The sequence below is a fragment of the Asparagus officinalis genome, chromosome 8 (assembly GCF_001876935.1).
Source record: "Asparagus officinalis chromosome 8, Aspof.V1, whole genome shotgun sequence".
Classification (NCBI taxonomy): domain Eukaryota; kingdom Viridiplantae; phylum Streptophyta; class Magnoliopsida; order Asparagales; family Asparagaceae; genus Asparagus; species Asparagus officinalis.
The window spans coordinates 102,970,506-102,978,716 of NC_033801.1; the positions used below are offsets into that span (position 1 = coordinate 102,970,506).

General features: G+C 39.6%; 1 long non-coding RNA gene across 1 annotated transcript in view; it reads right to left on the reverse strand.

Moving 5' to 3' along the window:
* Positions 1,853-8,211, reverse strand: part of LOC109819789 — a 13,006-nt gene continuing 6,647 nt past the window's right edge. The window contains exon 3 of the long non-coding RNA XR_002241633.1: positions 1,853-1,876. This is a non-coding gene — a long non-coding RNA (uncharacterized LOC109819789). The remainder of the gene's footprint in view (positions 1,877-8,211) is intronic.

Below are 8,211 nucleotides of genomic sequence, written 5' to 3' on the forward strand. Positions count from 1 at the left end.
AGCGGGGCTGTAATAAAAAAATATTTAAGATCAGCTCTTAAAAGGTTTGGAATGGAGAATTGCAATTCGGCACCAACACTGTTGATCATGAGAAATAGATCATGTAAAGAGCAAAGCCCTGGAGAGGGGCAAAAGCCATTAGATGTTCCTTGTGCTCAAGCAATTGGAAGCTTGATGTATACAATGTTGTGCACCAGACCTGATATAGCTTATGATGTAAGTCTAGTTAGTCGATATCAAAATAATCCAGGACCAACACATTAGGAAGCTGTTAAAAGGATTATGAAGTATATCAGAGGTACATTGACTCATAGATTAGTTTATCAAACCGATTCGGTTGAACTTCTCGGTTACTCCAATGCTGATTTCGGAGGTGATAAAGATGATGGAAAGTCCACTTCGGGACACTTGTTCATCTTTGGAGGAGGAGTTGTTTCTTGGAGTAGTATGAAACAAGGGTGTGTTGCTAGATACACGCAAGAAGCATTAGTAGAAAAACGCGCAACCTAAATGAAAAATTCTGTCTAGGTTGCTTGGAATCCCGTATAGGTTGATCAACCTAGACGGTAAACCGTCTAGGTTGATCCGTCTAGGATAATCCCGTCTAGTTTGAGTCAAACTAGATGAAATTTTGTCTAGATTGACCAAACTAGACGGAATACAACCTAGACAGAATTTGAAATTCCGTCTAGGTAGCTACTGTAGCAACCTAGACGAAATTCTCGTCTAGGTTGCTAGAGTAACCATCTAGGTTACTATTGTAGCAAACTAGACGGCTACTGTAGCAACCCAGACGAAAATTCCAGCTATGTTGCTACAGTTCCATCTAGGTTACTATTGTAGCAACCTAACGGAATTTCCATCTAGGTTGCTCTTTTCCCGGCGAAAAAAACCTTTTAAAACGTGATTCCCCGTATATTACATTGCATTCACAATATACACATAAATACATGATTCCTGTATATTTAATATACACATCCAATCCAATATAATCAATACTCATATCTAATACACACATCCAACAATCCAATTCAAAATACACATCCAACAATCCAATCCAATATACACATTCAACAATCTATGCCAATATCCGTTTCAGTAAAAATTTATATTATCTCAATATTTATAACATATACACTAATAATATCAAGTTCATCCATAACACGAGATGAATAACATAGAGTACACTACATGAATAAAAGTAAAGTACTATTACAAATAAAAAATTATTCATTACGTTAATAAAACCTTACATCTCGTCGTCGTCGGCAGCGTCTCTATCCCTCATACGAAAACGGGTGCTGCTCGCTCCAGTGTCTCCAGTTTGAAGGTCCAATTGATTATATTTTAGAATTATGTGAAGTTTGATAATATATTAAACAAAATTAATGATATATCGTTGAATACGTAAATATATGTCCAGCGAAAACTGATGATAAATCGTGAAAAGTATTTGCTAAAACAACAAGCATGAGTGTAACCATGTTCTGAGTTTAAATGAAAAAAGTATTCTGACATGTATACAAATAATGAAAAATCCTGAAATCTGAAGGGATGGTTAAAACCACAGGAACCCCAATTTAAATAAAGAAGAAAAAACCACATGAACAACCTTACAGACTCACCATTCCATAATCATTACTGCTCAGAGAGAAAGTCAACATAATGGTTTCTTCAATAGATCAAACAACATAAACGCATATCATTCTGAAACTACAGCTAATCTCCGATGCAAAGAGAACAAGTTAATGAAGAAAAACTCAAAATAACAATAGTTGAAAGTAGATTAGGAAAAGGTTAGGCCTTCACAAAAGTTCTCACCTGAAACAAACACGACAGTGACTTTCTTATTGATGAATGCAATACCAGTAGCATCCTGCAATAAAACGATATCCTCATTACTCACAAAGAATTGCAAATCACAACAATAAATTGCTGCAAGTTATAATGGACAATTCTTTTCATATGCATAACTAAACAATGACTTACGAGATCTGTGAGAAGGAACTGGCAGGGCTTATAAATGGACTTCCAGTAAATCCTAGATGTTGGGGATTCAAAACAATCAAATCAAACCATTGCCCTTCCGGACCTTGTGTTTGAAAGTAGGAAAGTAGAAAAATTCACCACAAATAAATATAAAAACTTGTAGAAAAATAAAGGAGACGAACACACAGATTTAACGAGATTCGGCAACGTGCCTACATTCTCCGGAGCCACACCACACAATTCTTTTATTGATTGAAGAAGAAATACAAGCTCTCAAACTAGGGTTTTATCTCTCTGAGATCTCTCTATCAAAAGCTTTCTCTTTTGATGGTTTTTTGATGCTTAACAAACCCTAAAAATGTTTGGGTATTTATATCAAACCCAACCCAAACAGTTTTCCTGAACTTATAAGGAATCTGGCAAACAGCGTCGCGGTCGACCGCACAAGTATCACGGTCGACCGTGACGGTCGACCGAACCAAAACCCGAGAGCAGAAAACATTACAGGGTTGGCGCGATCGACCGCCGCGGTCGACCGCCTTCAGCTCCAGCCTCTCCCTGACTCCTGTGCACGTTCGCGGTCGACCGCCGCTGACTCGCGGTCGTTCGCGGTCGACCGCCGCTGACTCACGGTCGACCATCAGGTTGACTGACAGTTCTCTTGGACTTTTTGGACTGTGTTCTTCGTGATTCCAGCTTCGGATTTAACTTTGGGTCTACACTTTAGACTAACAATCTCCCACTTAGAGATTAAAGTGCCATCAGTGAGTTCACCCGAACTCTCCCCTTCTTCGCATGAATCTTCTCCTCCCCGGAAAAATCCTTTCTTCAATCAACAATATCCCGACGATCTCGCCGATCCTCATAGTGTGGCTCCGCCTTTGTCTTCTACTCGTGAAGGCCAACTGAAGTTACGCACAACTCCAGTTTCTCAATTGTGACTGCATTCATCAACATGTCCGCCAGATTTTGACTCCCCAAAATCTTCATTAAGTGTAACTTTTCGTCTTTAACTAGCGAGCGTATAAAATGGTATTTTACGTCGATGTGCTTCGTTCTGGCATGATATACTGGATTCTTGACAAGATGTATAGTGCTCTGGCTATCACAATAAAGAACACCTCTTCCTTGCTTCAGATCCAATTCTTCCAAGCACCCGTTCAACCAGATCATTTCCTTGCTTGCTTCGGTCACCGCGACATACTCAGCCTCGGTTGTAGATAAAGTCACAATCTTCTGCAGACGTGAGACCCAACTCACTACTGTTCACGCTAAGATATAAATATACCCCGTGGTGCTTCGCCTCATATCATGATCACCGGCGAAGTTCGTATCCATGTATCCCTACAGCACCAACTCCCTCCTCCTGAAACATAGTGGTTTGTTCTTTGTTCCCCTCAAGTACCGCAATATCCACTTCATGTCCTCCCAATGCTGCTTCCCTGGATTGCTAGCAAACCTGCTCACAACTCCCACTGCATGGGTGATGTCCGGTCTTGTGCAAACCATCCAGTACATAAGACTTCCAATAGCCGAAGAATATGACACCCTACTCATATGCTCTCTATCTGCTTCTGTCTTAGGCGATTGATCCTCAGATAGCTTGAACTGACTTTCAAGGGGCGTGCTAACAACTTTAGCATTCTGCATATTGAACCTCTGAAGTATCTTCTCAATGTATTCAGCTTGATTCAATCTCAACGTCCTTTCAGCTTCATCCCTATTGATTCGCATCCCTAGAATCTGTTTCGTTGCACCCAGATCATTCATTGCAAATTCCTTTGCTAGCTGCTTCTTTAAACTATTTATATCTTCTAAACAAGGTCCTGCTACAAACATGTCATCAACATATAATAACAATATAATAAAGCTGGACTCGAACCTCTTGAAATAACAGCAATGATCCAAATTGCATCTTTTGTAGCCATTGTTTTGCATGAAGTTATCAAACTTTTTATACCACTGTCTCGGAGCCTGTTTCAAACCATATAAGCTCTTCTTGAGCTTGCACACTATCTCTTCCTTTCTTTCTTTAATGAAGCCAACAAGTTGCTTCATGTAGATTTCTTTATCCAAGTCACCATGAAGAAATGCAGTCTTCATATCTAACTGCTCAAGAAAGAGGTCTTATGCAGTTACCAAACTCAACACCACTCTGATGGTTGTGAGCTTCACAACAGGGGAAAATATCTCCGTGTAGTCCACTCCTTCCCGCTGTTGAAACCCCTTCACTACTAATCTGGCATTGAATCTCTTACTTCCATCACTCTCTTGCTTGACCCGGTAGACTCATCTGTTATGTAAGGCCTTCTTCTGTGTAGGTAGCTGGGCTAACTCCCATGTCTCATTAGTGAGTAGAGAATTCATCTCCTCCTGCATCACATGCTCTCACTGCTGATATTCACTCACTTACATTGCCTCTTCATAACACTCACGTTCACCGCTATCTGTCAACAATAAGTAATCAAGAGATAAGAGATATCTAGGATTCAGTTTGGGTACCCTGGATGACCTCCTAAGCTCCACGCTCTGGGTAGTTGTTTCTGCACCTGGAGCATCCTCCGTTCTTTGGTCAGAACAAACATCATCACCCCTATCTAGAAATTCCTCTAAATCTATGTACTCGGATCCACCTGCATCCGAATTGCTGCTCCCACTGCTTTGGCTATCCTTAGCATTTTCCCTATTATTGTACATCACCCCCTCATTGAATATCACGTCCCTGCTTCTGATGATCTTCATGTTCTTCTCATCCCAAAGATAATACACGAACTCATCAATGCCGTATTCAATGAATGTGCACTTCTGTGACTTAGCCTCTAGCTTATCCCTGACGTGGTCGCTGATATGAACATAAGCCATACAACCAAATACCCACAAGTGTGAGAGATTTATCTTCTTTTCATTCCAAACCTCCTCTGGAATCCCAAAATCTAATGGAACTGATGGCCCGTGATTAATAAGGTAAGCTACCGTATGCACTGCATCTGCCCAAAATATTAGGCAGACCTGCATGTAATCGCATGCTCCTAGCATGCTTCGTCAAGGTTCTGTTCATCCTCTCTGTAATGTCATTCTGCTACGACATCTCTGGAGTAGTCCTCTCTAAACGAATATCATTTGTAGCACAGAACCTCTTGAACTCCTCTAGCTCGTATTCTCTACCATTGTCTGATCTCAGACACTTCACCTTCAGATCTGTCTCGTTCTCCACCATGACCTTCCACTTCTTGAAAACTCCGAACTCCTCTGACTTATGCTTCATAAAGTAGACCCACACCTTCCTCGAGTGATCGTCGATAAATGTGACATAGTATCTCGAACTGCCAAAAAAAGACACACTGGTTGGACCCCATAGATCTGTATAAATCAACTCTAGCTTCTGAGTCTTAGGTGGCCTTCCACCCTTCTGGAAACTAACCCTCTCCTGCTTCTCAAAGATACATTCTTCACAAACCCCGACTTCCACGGAGTCGATCCCGGTTAGTTTTCCCTGTGAATATAAGATCTTCATCCGTTTCTCGCTCATGTGCTCTAGCCTGTTGTGCCACAGATCGGTACTCTCTTTGCCAGCTGCAATTGCGAGGGTGTCACTCACATGTAAGGTGAGATAGAGAGTTCCTAGTTTGTTGCCTCGAGCAACTATCATCGTACCGTTGGAGATTCTCTACGAATCCCCTGTGAATGTCAAAACATAGCCTTCTGCTCCAAGTTGTCCCACCGAAACAAGATTCCTCTTCTGCTTCGGCACGTGTCTCACGTTCTTCAAGGTCCACTTAGAGCTCTTCATCTGAATCTGCACTTCATCCTTTTCAACAATATTACAAGGCTCGTTATTCCCCAAATACACTTTTCCAAAGTCCCCTGTTACATAATTCTAAAGAAGCTTCTTGTTAGCAGTAGCGTGGAAAGAGGCTCCTGAGTCGATGATGTTGGCCTTCTTGTTTTGATGATAATTAACAAACAATTTATCACTAATGTTGTTTGTCTAGTATTTGTGTTTTCGTATTTGTTGTAGACAAACAACATAGTTGGAGGATGGATGGATTGCGCTTCAACGATGATATCCAAAGGAGGTTGGCGGAATGTCGGATTGAAGCCTATACAATTCAAGTTAAAGATCAAGTTCAAGCTTCATCCGCAACGTGTACCAAGTTGAGCTACAATGAAGATCAAGATCAAGCTTGGGTAACTTAGATTAGGTTTTATATTATGTGTGTTAAGTACCTTAAGCTCAATATCATATACACACACGTATTTGGTTTCTATGTATATATATAGTTATATACATACATGCATGGTTTTGGGTTTTTCATGTTTTGAATACTTTTGCAAAATAATGAGATTTCACAATTGAGAAATGCAAATTGGAAAATTCTTTTTGTAACATGTTCAAAATATCATTTGCAAACATTTCTCAAAGTTTCATCAAGTTTGGAATTGATTTGTTATGTTTAAAGGAATTTACAAATTCACGTTTTCGTTCGTGCACATGTTCGTGCATGTTTTACAAAACTGATGATTTTTCACAAATTAGAAGTGATATTTGAAAAATTCTTTCTCTGACATGTTTACCTACATGTTTAGAAACTTCCCTCAAAATTTTACTACTTTTGGAGTTGATTTACTGTGCCTACTTGATTTTACAAAATCGTGTATCACAGCAGATTTTCAGAAACTGTATTTTTGTGTTCAAACATTTATTTATCTCAACGGGGAAAAGATTTTTCAGAAATTCTTTCTCTGACATGTTAATCTACATGTCTAGAACATTCCCACAAAATTTCATAATTTTTGGAGTTCATTTACTATTTTAAATTGATTTTACAAAACAGCTGCGCACTGCTACAGTAATCCGGTCGACCGAAATTTCCTCCGGTCGACCGACGTTGTTTCTGCGCGATTCTCAGTTTGGGATCTGGCTTGCGGTCGACCGCGAGAATTTTCGGTCGACCGCCAATGAGACCGTTGCTTCCAACGGCTATTTTCTCTGAGCTGGGCTTTGTTGTCTTTTTAACGGGGGTTTTGGCTGAGATCTTTTGTGGGTATATATACCCTATTGCTTCTCTTTTTCAAGTCAATTAAGAAGTTTTTAAAGAAGTTTTTAAAGAAGTTTTTAAACAAGGGTTTAAACTTGTCTAGTGTTTGTTTAAGTTTGGTTTAAGAAGCTTTTAAGCAATTGAGGGTTTGAGTTTGTGAATTCAATTTCACAAGAGCAAGTGGAGATCATCCTTTGGTGTTTGAGCATTCACTCTTCTCCTACTCTCTTGTCATCTTTAGAGAAGTGTTTCTAAACTCATCTAGCAATTTATTATTTTGATTATAATTTCCATAAGCTAGATTTATATTGAGTTTAGTTTAATTGTTTTATTGATACTCTTTGTTCACACACAACCTATTGAGCTTATTGTATTTACATTCATAGTATAATTTAGGGTTGTGGGTTTGTGACATTGAGAGTGAGCTTAATTGAGTTCTCACCTTATTTTGAGAACAATCATTTGTCATAATTGTGCTTTATTGTGAGGATTCACTTGTAATACACTTGTACACCGAGAGAAGTGTGTGGTGAGAGACGGGGTCGAATCCAAGAGGAGTGGCGTCGGTTGACGTGCCTAGGGAGAGGTTGTAACCGAGCACTTGAGGAGGAGGACACGGGCTAGGACCAACACTTAGTGTGTGAGGTGTGATTACATAGTGATTGTATTGTGAGGTGTAAACGTTGTTCGGGTGAACGTAGAAAACCCGGTTGTGATAGTGGAGATCTCCTCGAGGTGAGGAGCGGGGACGTAGGTCGTGGGGACCGAACCTCGTAAACATATCGTTTTGTTTGTGATTGCATTGGCGTTCTTATTCTTGTTTTCATATCTTATATCGCCTTTGTGTATTGCTCATCATATTACCCTATCACTTGTGTAGATTGTTTATTTTACCCTTGTGTTAGTTCATATATCCTTGCTCATATATTTGTAATATCTCATTGATAGGATATATTCATTTGTTCATATTGCCTTATCCTAGCTAATGTATCTTATTGCATTTTATTCTTGCTAGGATATTTTGTTATTAGTTTTAATTGGTATTTAATCGGATTAGATTAGCATAACACCCTAATCACCCCCCCTCTAGGGTCTAACAATTGGTATCAGAGCTTGGTGCTCTTTGATTTAAGGTCTAATCGCCTTGAGTTAAAGATCCAAGTTAGCTTATTGTGCTAATCTA